Here is a 19195-nt window from a genome sequence, read left to right as displayed (position 1 = left end):
GATACTAGTCTGGCTAATATCAACACACTAGCATATACAAGGGTACCAATGGTCGATAACCTAACTCTAGGTCAACACAACTGGCATATACAAGGGTACCAGTGGTCGACTTTATTGAATTTATTCCTTTTGGTCAAATGGTCTGGTCTCAATTTCTTTCTTTTTTTTTTCTTTTTTTTTTCTTGGTATCTCTATCACTCTAATTCACCCTAGCATTGGTAACAACTTGAATCGTGAGCCCCACCTAATCACTTAGAGTAACATAGTTTAAAAACAAAATAAAATAAAAATAGAAGTGAAAAGGACTCAACGAGATATGGTGAAACTATCATGTTATTTCTAACACCTGAGCTCTGTGCTTTTATGAATAGACTCTTCTAGATGTTTCCATATAATCAGATTGGTTCCTCAACTCCTATAACCAAAATGCTTCCATCCACTTAGATTGGTTAGTGCAATCCTAAATAGGCATAAATTTCTAAGCTCTGGAGTTTATTTATTGCAACTAAAAAGTTTCTCCCATACCCCCAAACTTAAATCTAACATTGTCCTCAATGTTCTAAAGATGAAATTAAAAGCATGAACAAGGATAAACTGTTACCATTTGAAGCAAAAGAGATAAGGAAAAATATTACCGTGTCGCATGAATATTGGGTTACCTCCCAAGAAGTGCTAAGTTTAATGTCTTCAGCCAGACTTAGGAAAGAGTAGTCACCTCGAATCATATAGTAACAGTCGAAATAACTGTGGGTCTTCAAAACCAAAAAGAGTTGACCAAAGGAAACTGCAGTGAACCAAGAAAATGGACAAGAAAAGCATGCCCTTACCTATTTTCCTGAAAACTATCGCTAATTGCGGTTCAGGTTCAGGTTCTATGAAAGGGTCTAAATAGAATATTTTCATTGGTTGTGTTTCTTCATAGATGGGATCCGAATCACTAGGTCTTAGAGTCTGTAAAAACTCAAATACGAACTTAGAATCACGAAGTAATAACCTAAATAATTGCGGATCCTCTAAGTCAATCAGATATGACTTACAAAGTTGACCACAGTGAGAGTAGTGGTCATTCTTAGGAAAATGTGTCGATTCTATTAACCTAAAATTCTTAGGTTTAGTCTCAGAACTTAATATTCGACTCATTTGAAACGTTCCCACAGTTGGAAGAAAACTATTTGGTGGGAAAACAAAGTCAATCTGGGTATCATAGCCTGGGTTAACCACATCAACCAGAGGATGGGTTTCTAACAACTGAGCTTCTCTTTGGACATCATTAGGTTCAGGTAAAAGTGTACGAAGATAATATTGTAAGATGGTTGAGGCACAAATGTCAAGTCCTACACGAGGGAACTTTCTAAGAGTTAAAGAACCTGGAGACTGATAATCACCCCCAAACTTAGAGTTTTCAGTGTCTCTAGTTAGACTAGTCACAATCTCCCTAATTTCTAGGTCATCAGATTCCTGAAAATGGGCAATTGATTCTTCTAAGTCAGGTTCATCCTCATTAATCTCTACGAGTTCATCTAAGACTATTGTTTCTAAATCGTACGACTCTAAAAAAGTATTCTCAGGATAAAACCGTTCCTCAAAACCATCATCGATTACAGTTTCTAAATCGTTCGACTCGAAAACAGGAGTTTCAAGATAAACCGGTTCCTCTAAACCACTATCGGCTTCGTAATCAACATGAAAAACTACATCGTCTAAAACGGTGGAATCCCTAATCAAATCCTCGTCCTTTTGAATAGGTGAATAATCATAATAATTATTTGGATTTGAACTAGAAATAATATAATCATTATAAAGCTCAATTGGATTACTAGCTTCCTGATCACTATTCCTACATATTTCATGTTCTTCATCAATACTATCCTCATCATAATCATCATTATAACATGAAAAAGATCGAACCTCATCAAAACAAGTAGTGCTACCAATTCTAACCTTGTTATCTTGATTATATAAATAACTATCTTCATTCTCAAGGGTATTATTGGATACACTATATTGGCAATTCAAGTAATTTCGAGCAATTCTTTCGTTCGTCTCAGCTATCCGCTTGAGGTGGTCTTCTAAAGAAGGTTCACTCATTATTGTAGTTCTTTCGTCTATAATTATACTATTCAGATCAACTAACTTACGCGTCGACTCAGCTAACTTACGTGTTGACTCTAGTAAAGAGGAATTATCAGAAGGATCATAAAAATGACTACTTTTCAATAGTTTGATTGTATCCTCTAGAGACGAAGAACTAGTACTATAATCTTCTTGCTCGTAAGACTGATGCATGTGTGGATAGTAATTGGGCTCACCATGGTATGAACCATAACCTTGAAAAGGTTGGCGTTCCCAACTACTATTCCCACCATGGTCATAAAAATGATGATGTCCATATTCAAATTCAGGTCGATACTCATTGTATTTGCTTCTATCATACCAGTTCTACATTCTTAAATGCAAGGGAATTCTACACAATCACAAACAAGGCTGACTCGACCAAATCAAACCTATAGAATTTAGCAAACAAAAAGCATGATGGCTCCACTTAGATTGTTTTCTAGACCAGCTTCTATTCCTTCGAAAAGGAATTCGTTACAATTTGAGCACACCCCTATGGAATCAATCCGAGCTAATGTAAGTTGAATCGAGGCGAGGGAAGCTCAGTGGAGCTTTGATACCCAAGGCCTCACCGATATCACAAGGCGGCGCAGTCACGCATTCAACTCACAGAAACCATCATGAACTTTGAAGTGTGCTTAAATAACAACCAATATTTTTCGAACGAGTTTCCTATTAAGCTCGTTACCCTATTGGTCTCTTTCTATTCAAAATTTCAGGCTTAGGTTCGCGTTTGGTTTCGTTTTCCTAAGGCGGGCAAGAAGGAAACGGTGATGAAATCCGAGTCCTTATCTTGATTTGGCCAGGCCTTGCCCTTTACTAGGAAATTAAAAACAGTCCAAATTCGTCCTCAATCAATGAATCACCTTAAGGAATACAGTAACTCGCTTACAGGAGATTCGTGAGTGTTTCGATGGACTTACCTCCCGTACCAGACGGGAGATGAACCGTTGAAGTCGACTCGGGCCACGACTCCTATGTCATGTACGAACCCGAGGGGCCGAGACGATATCGTAATCGTCGTCCTTCCCTGCAAACAATTTATTTCTTTTTTTTATTAATAATAAGACCCTTCCGTAGGGTTAAAAAAAAAATGTCCAAAAGTCCAGAATAAAGTCCAAATAAAAAGTCCAAAAATTACAAAAATTATGAAAAATAAAGCCTATTTACAAATTCTAAAAATAAATAAATAAAAACTATATACAAAAAAATAATAATAATAAAAATTAAATCCTAAAAAAAAAATTATGTCTTTTTTTTTCTTCTCTTTTAGCTTTAAGCTTTTTGTTCCCAAGTCCTTAGTATTCCACTTCGAACCTGTAAATTAAAGACACAAAAAGAAACGTAAAAAGGAACAAATAATAAAAAAAAATAAACCTAAAAAAAATAAAAATAAATCTATATACAAGTCCCCGGCAGCGGCGCCATTTTGTTGTAATATTTCGATTGCGGTAAATAGGGATTCGTTACTCGGACTTGAAAGATTTAAAAATATATGTACAAAAATTGTCACAGGATCAAGAGACGCTAGGACTCAGGATTCCACCATAATCATTCATATAATTAATATATTTATTTCCAAAACAATTATAGCTCACATAAAAATAGGGACTCTAATTCTTGCCAAGGTAGATTTTTAGAAGATTAACTGTAAATCGAAAGCATGGCATATCAAAAGTACTAAGACCAAGCATAAACCATCAAAAGAAATGACAATCAATTAAGAAAAATCATAAAACATTTAATAACAATGCAAGAAGTCATAAAAGAATTAAATATAATTTTTATATGTGTAAAATATGGCTTCCTCCATCATCCCAGTATTGGGGTTTAGCTATTCATATCAATCACACACTCAAAATATTAATTCAAAGTTCAAAGTGTGATTAAAAGAGTCAAAAGTTATAAAATAGTGGTTCTGAGACTCACAAATCACGTCCAAAAAAAAAACGATAGAAAGGAACTGTAGCAAACGAATGACACTTATCTTCTGTAGCTGGCACTGTTGAAGAACGACGCTTCAGAAGCGTCTGTTCTTCATCTTCTTCCTCCTCCTCGAGCAGCAGAAGAGAACTTTTCTTCTGCTCTTGTTCTTCGTCTCTCCCAGCCTCTGCTCCGATTCTCTCGACCCCAAACTCTTGATAATCCTTCCTAAGACTTTAAACATCCTTTATATACACAATAAGTCGACTAAATCTTCCCCAATATTTTCGTTTATCTCCTCAGCAAGTTCCGTGTTTATTTCTCTACCAAACTCTCTTACGCAATATTCAGCAGTCCAAACCTTCCTAAAATCTCTCCAGTTGAGCGTATAGTAATTCCAGAGGATATATATTCCTTTTCCACGCGTAGAAGTCTTCCACAAATCTCTCAAAAATATTTGAACCCTAAACAGAGAGTTCGTGTCCTGTTGAACGTTGGTTGATTCTTCCGACTTGTCCAGCCCAATTGGCTGGGTCTAATTTGTTGTACTGGTCTTGTTATAGTCTAGGAATTCAAGTCCAGTGAAAATCCGGGCATTAATCTCCTTAAAACTCGCTTGAAATCGAACACAAAAAGTGCCAGACGTGACACTTCTTTTTCCCGCCAAAATTCAATATTTGAATTTGAGAAGGATGTCCCCCTAACCAGTCCCGGTCTCCCTTTAACAGATGCCTGGAAATGGGTCACCCCTTAGTAATTAAGTTTCCCCTTATCCAATGTGAGAGTCTGTATAGTAGTTTTCTCCCACGAGCGCAAAAACCACTTTTTTAGCCAATTTCGCCGTAAAAGCTTATTTCTCCAAAAACACCTACAAATAAATAAAATAACCAAATAAGTATAGAATCGAGCACTAACACTATATACAATTGAGATATATTAGACACATAAATGCGTCTATCACTGAACTCTGAAGAGCACCCTACAACCACCATCTCTAAGTCTCTCTATCATACTATCACCATCTCTATCATCGATTGTTCTTCTTTAACATCTCTGACTGAGTCAGGTACTTCTTCTTGTTCGATTTTTTTAAATCTTTGTAACTCTTATGATTGATTTCGGGTTTGAATCATTTGATTTGAGATTGATTTGGGGTTTGAATTTGCATGCACATATCTATAGCCGTATTGATTTGGGGTTTGGTTCTTGTTGTTTGGTTGTTGGAGAATGTTGTTTAAGAATTTTTTCTTTGATTAGAGTATCAGATCGATGAAACTAACCTTGTTGTTTTGAATGATCATGATAGATTTGATGATTTGAAGACATAGATCTTCTTTATGGACTGTGTGATAACTATGAATGCTTGTATTTTTTTTCTTAGTTTTTACTGGATTAAGAAAAAACCTTTTTTCTTAATTAAAAAGAAATTAGGTGAAATGAGAAAAAGGGATAGTTGGGTAGTTAAAGAATAGAAAGTTGATGGGTTCTGTTCAATTCTTATTCTTCCTTTTGAGTTTGTTTCAATCATTTATTGTTATAACTTTATCAATTTCTACTGTTCTGCTCATGAATGAATTAAACTGAATTTGTGGTTACTTTTGTTTGTTCGGTTTACTTAACTTACATTGCATCTTTGGTTAACCTGCACAGATGTATCTGTGTCAATGAGTAATAATTGAATGTATGTATCTGTCCACAATATATGAGATGTTCAATTTTTTTTAGTGAGATGATGATTGATGAGTGTTTTGTGTATATTAAGATATTCAATTTTGTTGATTTTTTTAGATGGATACACGTAATTCAACTCAAGGAAAGATCTGCAGTATGGGAATATTTTGAGAAACTTAGTTTTACAAGAGAAAAGTGTAGGCACTACTCAAAGGTATATGCTGCTGATGCCAAGCGAAATGAGACAACTGATATGAGATTTCATATACAGCAATGCCCAATCCTTCGATTAATGAAGCGTAGATTCAACCAAAAAGGAAAAGAAGAATTAAAGGGAGCTTGATATTCATTGTCTCAGTCTTGTATTTATGGAATGGAAGTGAAAGTGGTGTGGAACTGTTGTTTTAACTTTGTTTTAATGTTAAATACAGAACTTTGAATTTCTTATTTCAGGAGTTTAAGTAACTTGTAACTTGTTTTAAACCTTTGTTCATCTTAAGAACATATTATGTATTTAATGTGTTGAGAACAATTAGATAAAGAAAATATTATGTTGCATATTTTGTTTTACAGGTAAAAATCCCGTACAGGAGTGGAACCGGACCGGTCTTACAAGTACAGGTACAGTACCGATCCTCAAAATGAGGTATCGGTCAACACCTGGTACATGGACTGGTTCCAACAGAAAACCGGGTAGTACCGGCTCATGTGTAGCCTTAAATGTTATGTGACACCCGAAACTATTCTTTTTCTTGTCATGCCAAAAATATTTTTCATATTTTGTAACACTCATTATTAGTTGAAATTATATAAAGTGAGTAATGTAAAACATAATTACCCTTAATATTTCCAGATGTGTAAAAAAAGAATTTCAAATTTTCTATCTTCTAATTAAATTGTTTTATACAACCTATTTTTTCAGGGGTATAATTGGAAATGAAACTTGAATATAACATATTTAAAAAACAGTGCCTTGGAATTTTACAAATTTTATCTCGTTTGAAAGCTTTTAAAGAGATCTACACAACGAGTACAAACAAAAATACCAAATTTACCAAAAATCAGAGGTAATTAATCTTTAGACATGATACATAACCATCATGTAGCCACCACAAAGGATGCATAACATATTACGCAGATACCACAATGGATGCATAACACAGTATGCAACCATATTTTGGTTTATTATCCATTAATTTGGTTATGCAACCACCAGTGCGATGTATACACTTAAAAAGTAACATCCTAACAAAAAAGAAGAAGGATGTATAACGAATTATGAAGCCACCAGAAAGGATGCATAACTCCTTATTTAACCTTATTTTAGTTCATGTACCCACAAATTTGGTTATGCAACTACTAAAACAATGTATATGTCTGAAAAATAACATTCCAACAAAAAAATAGACGCATAATGAATTATGTGGTCGTTTTCTCAACTGCATAACATGTTATGCAGCCATTTTCTGATTGATTTCTGTACTTACAAAAGGTTGATGCATAACGCGTTATGCAACCATTTTTTCCGGATGCATGGCAGGCTATGCATCCATTTTATCAGATGCATAAAAGACTATTCTTTTTTATTTTAGTGTTAACAACAAAGTGGTTGCATAATAGTTATTCAGTCATTTGCTCGACTGCATAACAAGTCCTGCAGACATCATTTTAATAGGTGTATAACAATTTATACAGTCATTTTTTTGATTGATTTCAGTGCTAAGAAAAAAATGTAGTCATTTTTATAGTTACATAATCCATTATGCAACCATTTTCTCGATTACATAACAGGTTATGCAACTATTTTATAGTTGCATAACATGTTGTGCGGCTATTTTTATAGTTGCATAATGTGTTTTGCATCAATATTCTCAGATGCAAACAAGTTATGCAACCATTTTTTGGTTGGTTTCAGTGCCAACATCATCAAGGTTTAATAAATTAATGAAAAAAAGGTTTAAAACAGCAAAAATGAATAAAACTGCAAGTTGCTTTTGCATCCATGTGTAAACATACAAGCATAACTGAAACTTTAAAACATGGATGATAGATAGGGAAAAAAATGGTAGCTAATATAATAAATCAATGAGCGTAGTTAAAAAATATCCCATATTTTTTTTTACCTTAAAAATGCGTTATGCATCTATATCCAAAATGTGGTTTACAGATAGAACAATGTCCTTTCAGAAACTTCCTGTAATAGCATGTAAGGCCTAGAAATCCTCTAACCTCTTTACTGGTTTTAGGAATTGGCCATTGTACCATGATAGAGATCTTGGCAGGATCATCTGCCACTCCCTTAGATGTCGTAATATGTCCAAGTGTTAATGGTGGTTTATAGCTTAGGGTCGAAATCGGAAAAATGTACATCTGACATGACGTCACTATGACCATTAGCAAATTTATTGAATCAATCAGCATGCCTACGTAAGAATTACCGGGGTACCCTTTTTTTTACATGGGTCATGTTTCACGGCAGAACCCTTAACACTGACTAACATCATCTATGCCAAACCCTAATTCTCATGCTAACGCACCAAGGCATGCCAACCATGCCTGCCGCACCACTGTGCCAATGGACGACCATGCCATCCACGTCACCGCGCCAAGGCATGCCATCCGCACCACTGTGCCAATGGACGACCATGCCATCCACGTCACCGCGCCAAGGCATGCCAACCATGCCAGCCACATCTCCGCGCCAAGGCATGCCGACCATGACAGCCGCACCACTGCGCCAATGGCATGCCATGCCAGCCGCACCTCCGCGCCAAGGCATGCCAACCATGCCAGCCGCACCACATGTGCCAATGGCATGCCAACCACCTTGCTGTGCCACACCATGCCGGCCTTCCCTCTGCGGCTACCAAAACGAAGGCGTGCGATGATCAACGACCACCCTTTCATCTTAGATGAAAATTTTAGCCTTCCAAGGTCGTCAAACAACGCATGGTAACCTTTGGTCCAAACCCTAGTTTTCTCCACGCCAAGGCATGCCATGCCACATGTGCCAATGGCATGCCAACCACCTTTCCGCTCCATACCATGACGACCTTCCCTATGCGGATACGAAAACGAAGGCATGCGACGATCAACGGCCACCCTTCCATCTTAGATGCAAATCTCAGCCGTCCAAGGTCACCAACCAACGCATAGTAACCTTTGGACCAACGCCAAAACCCTAGTTTTGCCGCGCCTAAACCACGCCAAGGCATGCCGACCATGCCACATGTGCCAATGGCATGGAGCGCCATCCACCTTGCCTCGCCTAAGCTATGCCATGTCGGCCTTCCCTTCACGGCTACCAAAACGAAGGCGTGGGATGATCAACGGCCACCCTTCCATCTTAGATGCAAATCTTAGCCGTCCAAGGTCACCAAACAACACATGATAACCTTTGGCCCAACGCGAAAACCCTAGTTTGGCCGCGCCTAAACCACTCCAAGGCATGCCGACCATGCCACATGTGCCAATGGAATGCCGCACCATCCACCTTGCCGCGCCTAAGCCATGCCATGCCGGCCTTCCCTTCACGGTTGCCAAAACGAAGGCGTCCGACAATCAACGACCACTATTCCATCTTAGATGCAAATCTCAGCCGTCCAAGGTCACCAACAAACGCATGGTAACCTTTGTCCCAACGCCAAAACCGTAGTTTGGCCGCACCTAAACCACGCCAAGGCATGCCGACCATGCCACATGTGCCAATGGAATGCCACGCCATCCACCTTGCCGCGCCTAAGCCATGCCATGCCGGCCTTCCCTTTGCGGATACCAAAACGAAGGTGTGCGATGATCAACGGACAGCTTTACATCTTAGATACAAATATTATCCGTCCAAGGTCGCCAAACAACGAATGGTAACCTTTGGCCCAACGCAAAAACCCTAGTTTGGCCGCGCCTAAACCACGCCAAGGCATTCCGACCATGCCACATGTGCCAAGGGCATGCCACACCATCCACCTTGTCGCGCCTAAGTCATGCCATGCCGACCTTCCCTTCACGGCTTCCAAAACGAAGGCCTGCAATAATCAACGGCCACCCTTCCATCTTAGATGCAAATCTCAGCCGTCCAAGGTCACCAACCAATGGATGGTAACCTTTGGCCGCGCCTAAACCACGCCAAGGAATGCCGACCATGCCACATGTGCCAATGGCATGCCGCGCCATCCACATTGTCGCGCCTAAGCCATGCCATGCCTTCCTTCCCTTCACGGCTTCCAAAACGAAGGTGTGCGACAATCAACTTCCACCCTTCCATCTAAGATGCAAATCTTAGCCGTCCAAGGTCGTCAACCAACGCATGGTAACCTTTGTCCCAACGCAAAAACCTTTGTTTTGGCCACGCCCAAACCACACCAAGGCATTCCATCCATGCCACATGTGCCAATGGAATGCCAGCTACCTTGCCACGCCAAAACCATCTAACGCATGACAACCTTTGGCCCGCCGCCAAGCCCTAGTATGGTCGCGCCCAAACAAATCCAAAACCCTAACTTTTGGCCGCGCCTAAACTAGGCCATATTAAATCCGTACCGGCCATGCTTTCATGCCACTGGCTACCAAACGAAGGGTTGCAATAATCAACGGCTACCCTTCCTCTCAAGATGCAAAATCTCGACCGTCGAAGGTCACCACCGAGCCAACAAGTCTCCCAAGCTCAACTTGCCGAACAACAACATGCTACACGTTTTCCACGAAAACACTCGAAACATCAACACATGTCACAAACTGGGGGATGCTCATTAGGTATTGGTTTGGCGGTTTACAGCGTGCGGCGTACACTACGCCCGTTATAAGACAGTGTCATAAGGATGAGGCGGTTAGTAAATACAGGGAGTAATGGTGAAACGCTTTCTTTTATGGAACATCAATTCCAGGTGTTACCGGTTACCACCTCCTCCCATTTACTCATCCGTTTTCCATTTCTTACGAGACCAGAGTACGTTTCACTTCGACTTGTATAAATAGGTCTTACCTATTTCCACCGAAAAACGAGTTCAGGTCAGGCGGATACAACACTCAGAAAATATTTTCTAGCTTTCCATCTGTTAACTTCCCACTTTCTGATACAAGTCGTGAAACAACTACTCTTCCAGAATCAACTATTCTGGTCTCAGCACTATCTTTGCTTCCCTCCCCAAAACCAAACCTTCTCCTTCACTTTGTGACCGAAGCAAGTCTGGAATGGACATTTCTTGGTTTATGCCGGATTTGTACAGATTGATCTCTCGAATCTAAAGTACTCCCTTGTAGTACATTGTTTAGGGTTTAAACTCGTTTCTCACCCACACACCCAAAATTACCAAAATCAGCAGAAATCATTTTCACCCTCAAACAATTGGCGACCACAGTGGGAGGCTGATCTTTCGGTCACGATGTCAATTTTCAATCCTCGATCTAATACCTCGACCCAGACGTCAGGACAGTAAAATCAAACGATCCGTTCAGGAATCGACGACTCAGCTACTAGGCGGCTCGATTACCATTCGTGACATGACAAGGGACGACTAGGGACTTCCGAGGGGTTAGAAGCAAACGATTCGGTCTTACATCCACAGTCACCGAAAAGGAATGACTGGGTACTTTCCACAGTTACCGTGATGTTTCCCACAAAACTCGGTCTTACATTCGGGAGATTCTTTTTTCACCAGAAGATCCAAAAACCGAGTAAGTCTTGCCTAGACAAAATACGTGGTTTACTACTTCAGGTTTTCATGGGAATGATGAAACCAATAGCCATGTTATGTTTTATTTCATGCTCTCTGTCGACAAGCAATGCTCACGATTCAGTGGCTTTCCTGGGATGTTTGCACCATTCGCAATCGTAACCAAAAATCATCGTTATTCTAAAAACAGTTCGTTCCAAATAATAATCCGAAACCCTCAAGATAACATTTGTATGTCAAACCAAATATCCAGGAAATCAAAACCGTAAACTGGGAGTTTCATTTGCCTTTCAAGAAAGAAACCTAAAATAAGAAGTTCAGAAGACAGAAATGCGTTCAAGGAAAGTTTTTCAACAATGGCTTGCTCTTCTTGGAAAAAGCCTATTTCGTGCTTTGGAGAGCCGTCCTCTTCAACTTCAGCTTCCTGGACAACTTTTCGATTTCCGCTTCCTGCTTCTTCACCATATCCGCAGAAGGACCTTCGACTGTTTCGGCCAACAACTTTTCAACCTCAGAGAAACCTTCAACGAACAAAGGAACATTGAACTCGAAGTTTACACACGTGTCACGATGGAACCTTCATCTCGAGACTACATCCTCAGAAACAGTATTACCAGTCACATTGCACATGTCGTCAATCGAAGAAAAAGCTTCCTCAACACGCTTAACCAACGCAAATCGACTAGTAATTTTCTTGGTCGTGGCGATATGTCTGTAGCTTTCCCATATCCTGGTGTATAGCACCGCGTGTTTGGATGGCATGCTAAATCCCCCGATCAACACATGATCCGGATGAGGAACCAGATATGGAGGGTTGAAAGTGGCGCCCGCGACTGCATCAGCAACTGTCAAGGGATTCATAACGACAATTGCACCTGCGGCCACTGGAGTACTATCCATTGTCTGAGTCACAACGACGTTTTCATCTCGATCAACATCCATTTCAAGGTCGCCTGGTGCGGCTATCACAATTGGAGACAAAGCTGTATCTCCGCCAGTCTCCGTCTCAGGGCCATCTTCAGAAACGGCTTCCCCTTATGATATCACGGATTAGATATTTTTCAAAGAGAAAGGAAGAGAGGAAAGAAGAAAAAACATGTGGGAGACTCACTGATTCGCTTACAGACCGACTAGAGGAAGATTCAGCACTGCTTCCGGAAGAACTACTCTCTCCATCACTGGACTCTGAACTTTCATCATTCTCGGGTTCCCCATCACCATGGATAGGCTTAGCACCACCACCCTACGTCTCGAGAAATGATGTTTTCTGACTACTTGCAAGTTTGGTAAAGGTGTTCACGCTGCTGAGACACCCTGGGCAAGATACAAAGACGGATACTCAGAAAAGAAACAAGGATATACGCGATCCAACTAAAATAAGGAAAAGCATATGTACCCGTATATTAGGCGAAATGAAAGTCGGTAGGGCTGTCGAATATGACTGGGAACCGTCTGCACGGCTTTTAGACCTTCGCTCCTTCACTTGGGGACTATCTGCATTCGGGCTAACGGATTTTCGCTTGGTCGAAGAAGGATCCCTCAGCAGTGGGTGCTCCGCTAAAACCGCAGGAGAAGGATTACCGCGACGGTTTTCTACCACATCATTCACGAATCCATGGATAGCGAGAAACTCATCCTGCCAAAATATGTTATATTTGGAGGTTGTTTATGGATTTCGTTCCGCGAGTGTAAAAGGGAGACTTTTACCCGACAAAAGAACACTAGCATCGAGAACAGTTGGCAACGAGTCTTCTGGAACAACTGGCTGACGAACGAGTGGGACCCTTGGTCAAAACCCATATGCCGAGCCGCCCTATCGATGTTGTAAGAAACTGCTTTGTAAGATCCTTGAAAGAAAGATGGCACATGACCTGGCGTGCAGCTTCGCATGAACACCATCTCTCCAACACTCATATCCTCTTTATTAGAAGACAAAAACATGCTCGGAGCAGGAGCAAAGGTATTGATATGAGTTATGGACGCATGCACCAGAGCCCATGGACGAAAATTGATCATGTGCGAGTTGTCAAGGAATCCAACCAGGTTCGAACCAATCTTTGGACGCCTATTCGACCAGCGCAGTATCCTAGAACCACCCCAAGACTCGGGAAGTACGGCCAACGGTTTTGGAGAATACCTTTTGAAGTGCTCCCACAGCCACGCTTGGATAAAGGCGGCATGAATATACGAATCCACTTTCATGTAGCCATTTGCAGTGCACATGTCTGCGACCAGATGGTCCAAGTGTGTGTACAAAGAACCAAGAAACAATCCGCCAATAGGGAGAAAGACACCTTTTGCCAATTTTATGGAAAAATTGATAAGTTCTTGTCTTATATCCTTCTTACCAGAGCCGTCATCGAAAATATCTCTGGATAACCAAAGAGCCAAGAACGCTGTGACATGAAGTGTACTATTTTTCTGATTTGGCTCCAACTCATCAGGAAACCATTGAGACACCCACCAGCCATAGAAGCACCTCTTTTCGTTTTCTTTCCGAACGAATCCTTTTGATTTCGCAACCAGAGCGGAGCACATTTCTTCTTCATCTGCAGACAACTTGACATCGAGGTTTCCTATTACGGGAAGGTTCAGCAAGACGACCAGGCTCTCTAAAGAGATGGTCATTTCACCCCACCTGCATATGGCCGTGTGAGTGTCCGGACACCATCTGGAAATAAAAGAAACCAAGTCTGGAATATCTTTTCTAATTTGAAGCACTGCGGAAGACGCGACAGCATCAATAATCTGCGCATTGGTCAAACTGGCTTTTACACATTCCTGGCTCATCATGAATCGCATCCATTTCTCAAAGGGACGCAACGGACTCACACAGATTTTAAAGTCAATGGAGAAGCATAATACTCTTTCCTCTGAAGACAAAACCTTATTACACCTCCAGGACGAACTGATCGGGCATCTCCTTCACTTTCCGGACCATTCAGAAGAATCAACACATACTTGGGATGATTTTTCCTAATTGTGGCAGATGTTGTAAAGAACTCATCGTCTATGTTTGGATTGGAATTGCCAACGTCTTTCGGTACGGCAGAACTTTTCTCAAACGACATCCTAACGAAATTCTCTCACGCTACTTTCACCTTCGAAATAACTACAATGGAACAATACGAAGAGAAATTATTATGGAAAGTGCATGGAAATTATTTTATCAGACATAAAAAATCCATCCTGGACGCAAACCAATTTGTTGCAAAGTCATAATGCGCATGAGAAAAGAAATGGGGACTGACAGACCCTGCATCACCACCTCATGCCAAGGCCGTACCCTGCAGCAGGAAATTTGCGCCCGGACAAGGAGGCGCTCCCCACCATGGTAAAAATATACACGGCCACACCAGGAAAATGGAGGAAACCCTAGGAGCATGTCTACTTTGCACAGTAATTGAGGCGGCCAACATTACTAAGATATTCACGCCTAAATGTTACTACAAGTTCACGCAAAGCATATTTACGGCTAGGATTCATACTAACACAAAAGAACAATATTTTTACAAGTTCATGAAAAAGTACGCCTATAGCTAGGGTTTGCACTAACACAAGAAAACAAGAAAAACAAGTTAAAGAGGAAGTGCTTGAAGACATACCTGGGATTCGCTCGTCCGCTTTACTGTTACCACACGGTCAGAATAAAAAAATAAATAAAGATGTGAAATAAAAGGAGAGGCCGACCCCTTTTATAGGCGTGGTACTTGGGAGTTTGGATAAGGAAAGGACTTCCAATTTGAGTCAAGTTAGGAAAAGAGGCAATCGGGCCCGTGAAGACAAATCACCATGCCAAGCCGTCCGCGCATGCTTTGCCTCACCAAACCACGCCATTTCCTTGGCCCCACCATGCCAAGCCGTCTGCACCATGCCTTGGCCCTACAACGCCAAGCCATCCACATGCTTTGCCTCACCAAACCGCACCTTGCCTTAGCCCCACCATGCCAAGCCGTCCGCGCCATGACTTGTCGCGCCAATACCAACAACTCGCTAAGCCAGCGTCATGATGTTCCCTAACCTAGCCAAGGTGATACATGACAATACTAAGCCGACGATCTTCATCTCACCACTTCACGGTCTACACCACAAATAGAATCTATGCAAGGCCGCCAAACATGAGGATCATGAACTCTCCCTACCTCTTGAAAAAGGTTAGTCGGACTTTCCTGACCATCTTTTCACGACCTGTCATTTCAATTTTTGTCCTCGCCTGTCACCATCTTATGCTTACCTCGCAACAATGCTCCTGTTCCGAGCTAAGCAGGGGACTTAATGTTGATGGTGGTTTTTAGCTTACGGTCAAAATCTTAAAACTGTACATCTGACATGACATCACTATGACCATTAGCACATTTATTGAATCAATCAACATGCCTACGTAAGAATTACCTGGGTACCCTTTTTTTTACATGGGTCATATTCCACGGCAGAACCCTTAACACTGACTGACATAATCTATGCCAAGCCCTAATTCTCATGCTACCGCGCCCAGGCATGCCTACCATGCTAGCCGCACCATTGTGCCAATAGCAGACCATGCCAGCCACGTCATCGTGCCAACGCATGCCAACCATGCCAGACACACCATTGTGCCAATGGCATACCATGCTAGCCACATCTCCGCGCCAAGGCATGCCAACCATGCCATCCGCACCTCCGCGCCAAGGCATGCCAACCATGCCAGCTGCACCACATGTGCCAATGGCATGCCAACCACCTTGCTGCGCCATACCATGCCGGCCTTCCCTATGCGGCTACCAAAACGAAGGCGTGCGATGACAATCGGCCACCCTTCCATCTAAGATGCAAATCTTTGCCGTACAAAGTCGCCAAACAACGGATGGTAACCGTTGGCCCAAACCCTAGTTTTGGCCACACCAAGGCATGCCATGCCACATGTGCCAATGGCATGCCAACCACCGGCCTTCCCTATGCGGCTACCAAAACGAAGGCGTGCGATGATCAACGACACCCTTCCATCTTAGATGCAAATCTCAGCCGTCCAAGGTCACCAACCAAAGCATGGTAATCTTTGGCCCAACGCCAAAACCATAGTTTGGTCGCGCCTAAACCACGCCAAGGCATGCCGACGATGCCGCATGTGCCAATGGCATGCCGCGCCATCCACCTTACCGCGCCTAGGCCATGCCATGCCATGCCGGCCTTCCCTTCGCGGCTACTAAAACGAAGGCGTGCGATGATCAACGGCCACCCTTCCATCTTAGATGCAAATATTAGCCGTCCAAGGTCGCCAAACAACGGATGGTAACCTTTGGACCAACGCCAAAACCCTAGTTTGGCCGCGCCTAAACCACGCCAAGGCACACCGACCATGCCACATGTGCCAATGGCATGCCGCGCCATCCACCTTGCCGCGCCTAAGCCATGCCATGCTGACCTTCCCTTCACGGCTGCCAAAACAAAGGCGTGCGACAATCAACGACCACCCTTCCATCTTAGATGCAAATCTCAGTCGTCCAAGGTCACCAACCAATGCATGGTAACCTTTGTCCCAACGCCAAAACCCTAGTTTGGCCGCGCCTAAACCACGCCAAGGCATGCCGACCATGCCACATGTGCCAATGGCATGCCGCGCCATCCACCTTACCACGCCAAGGCCATGCCATGCCATGCCGGCCTTCCCTTCGCGGCTACTAAAACGAAGGCGTGCGATGATCAACGGCCACCCTTCCATCTTAGATGCAAATATTAGCCGTCCAAGGTCGCCAAACAACGGATGGTAACCTTTGGACCAACGCCAAAACCCTAGTTTGGCCGCGCCTAAACCACGCCAAGGCACACCGACCATGCCACATGTGCCAATGGCATGCCGCGCCATCCACCTTGCCGCGCCTAAGCCATGCCATGCTGACCTTCCCTTCACGGCTGCCAAAACAAAGGCGTGCGACAATCAACGACCACCCTTCCATCTTAGATGCAAATCTCAGTCGTCCAAGGTCACCAACCAATGCATGGTAACCTTTGTCCCAACGCCAAAACCCTAGTTTGGCCGCGCCTAAACCACGCCAAGGCATGCCGACCATGCCACATGTGCCAATGGAATGTCGCGCCATCCACCTTGCCGCGCCTAAGCCATGCCATGTCGGCCTTCCCTTCACGGCTACCAAAACGAAGGCGTGCGATGAACAATGACCACTCTTCCATCTTAGATGCAAATTTTAGCCGTCCAAGGTCGCCAAACAACACATGGTAACCTTTGTCCCAAAGCCAAAACCCTAGTTTGGTCGCGCCTAAACCACGCCAAGGCATGCCGACCATGCCACATGTGCCAATGGCATGTCGCGCCGTCCACCTTGCCGCGTCTAAGCCATGCCATGTTGGCCTTCCCTTCACGGCTGCTAAAACGAAGGATAGCGACAATCAACGGCCATCCTTCCATCTTAGATACAAATCTCAGCCGTCCAAGGTCACCAACCAACACATGGTAACCTTTGTCCCAACGCCAAAACCCTAGTTTGGACGCGCCTAAACCACGCTAAGGCATGCCGACCATGCCACATGTGCCAATGGCATGCCGCGCCATCCACCTTACCACGCCTAAGCCATGCCATGCCGGCCTTCCCTTCACGGCTGCCAAAACGAAGGCGTGCGACAATCAACAACCACCCTTCCATCTAAGATGCAAATCTTAGCCGTCCAAGGTCGCCAACCAACGCATGGTAACCTTTGGCCCAACGCCAAAACCTTTGTTCTGGCCACGCCCAAACCACGCCAAGGCATGCCAGCCATGCTACATGTGCCAATGGCATTCCATCCACCTTGCCGCGCCATTCTACGTGTTCCAATGGCATGCCAGCTACCTTGCCGCGCCATACCATGCTGGCCTTCCCTATGCGGTTACCAAAAAAAAGGCTGGCGACGATCAACGACCATCCCTCCATCTAAGATGCAAATCTTAGCCGTCCAAGGTCTCCAACCAACGCATGGTAACCTTTGGCCCAACGCCAAAACCTTTGTTTTGGCCACGCCTAAACCGCGCCAAGGCATGCCAGCCATGCCACATGTGCCAATGGCATGCCAACCACATTGTCGCGCCATACCATGCCGGCCTTCCCTATTCGGATACCAAAACAAAGGCTTGCGAAGATCAACGACCATTTTTCCATCTAAGATGCAGATCTTAGCCTTCCAAGGTTACCAGCTAACACATGGAAACCTTTGGCCCGACACCAAGCCCTAGTTTGGTCGCTCCCAAACAAAGCCAAAACCCTAACTTTTGGTCGCACCTAAACTAGGACATATTAAAGCTGTACCGGCCATGCTTTCATTCCACTGGCTACCAAACGAAGGGTTGCAATAATCAATAGCTACCCTTCCTCTCAAGATGCAAAATCTCGACCGTCGAAGGTCACCACCGAGCCGGGAAGTCTCCCAAGCTCAACTTGCCGAACAACAACATGCTACATGTTTTCCACGAAAAAACCCGAGACATCAACACATGTAACAAACTGGGGGATGCTCATTGGGTATTGGTTTGGTGGTTTATAGCGTGCGGCGTACACTACGCCCGTTATAAGATAGTGTCATAAGGATGAGGCGGTTATTAAATACAGGGAGTAATGGTGAAACACTTTCTTTTATGGAACATTAATTCCAGGCGTTACCGGTTACCACCTCCTCCCATTTACTCATCCGTTTTCCATTTCTTACGAGACCAGAGTACGTTTCACTTCGACTTGTATAAATAGGTCTTACCTATTTCCATCGAACAACAAATTTAGGTCAGGAGGATACAACACTCCGAAAATATTTGCTAGATTTCCATCTGTTAGCTTCCCACTTTCTGATACAAG

The sequence above is a fragment of the Papaver somniferum genome, chromosome 2 (assembly GCF_003573695.1).
Source record: "Papaver somniferum cultivar HN1 chromosome 2, ASM357369v1, whole genome shotgun sequence".
Lineage (NCBI taxonomy): Eukaryota > Viridiplantae > Streptophyta > Magnoliopsida > Ranunculales > Papaveraceae > Papaver > Papaver somniferum.
The sequence above is the reverse complement of the archived record's forward strand: the minus strand, read 5'-3'. Positions refer to the sequence as shown.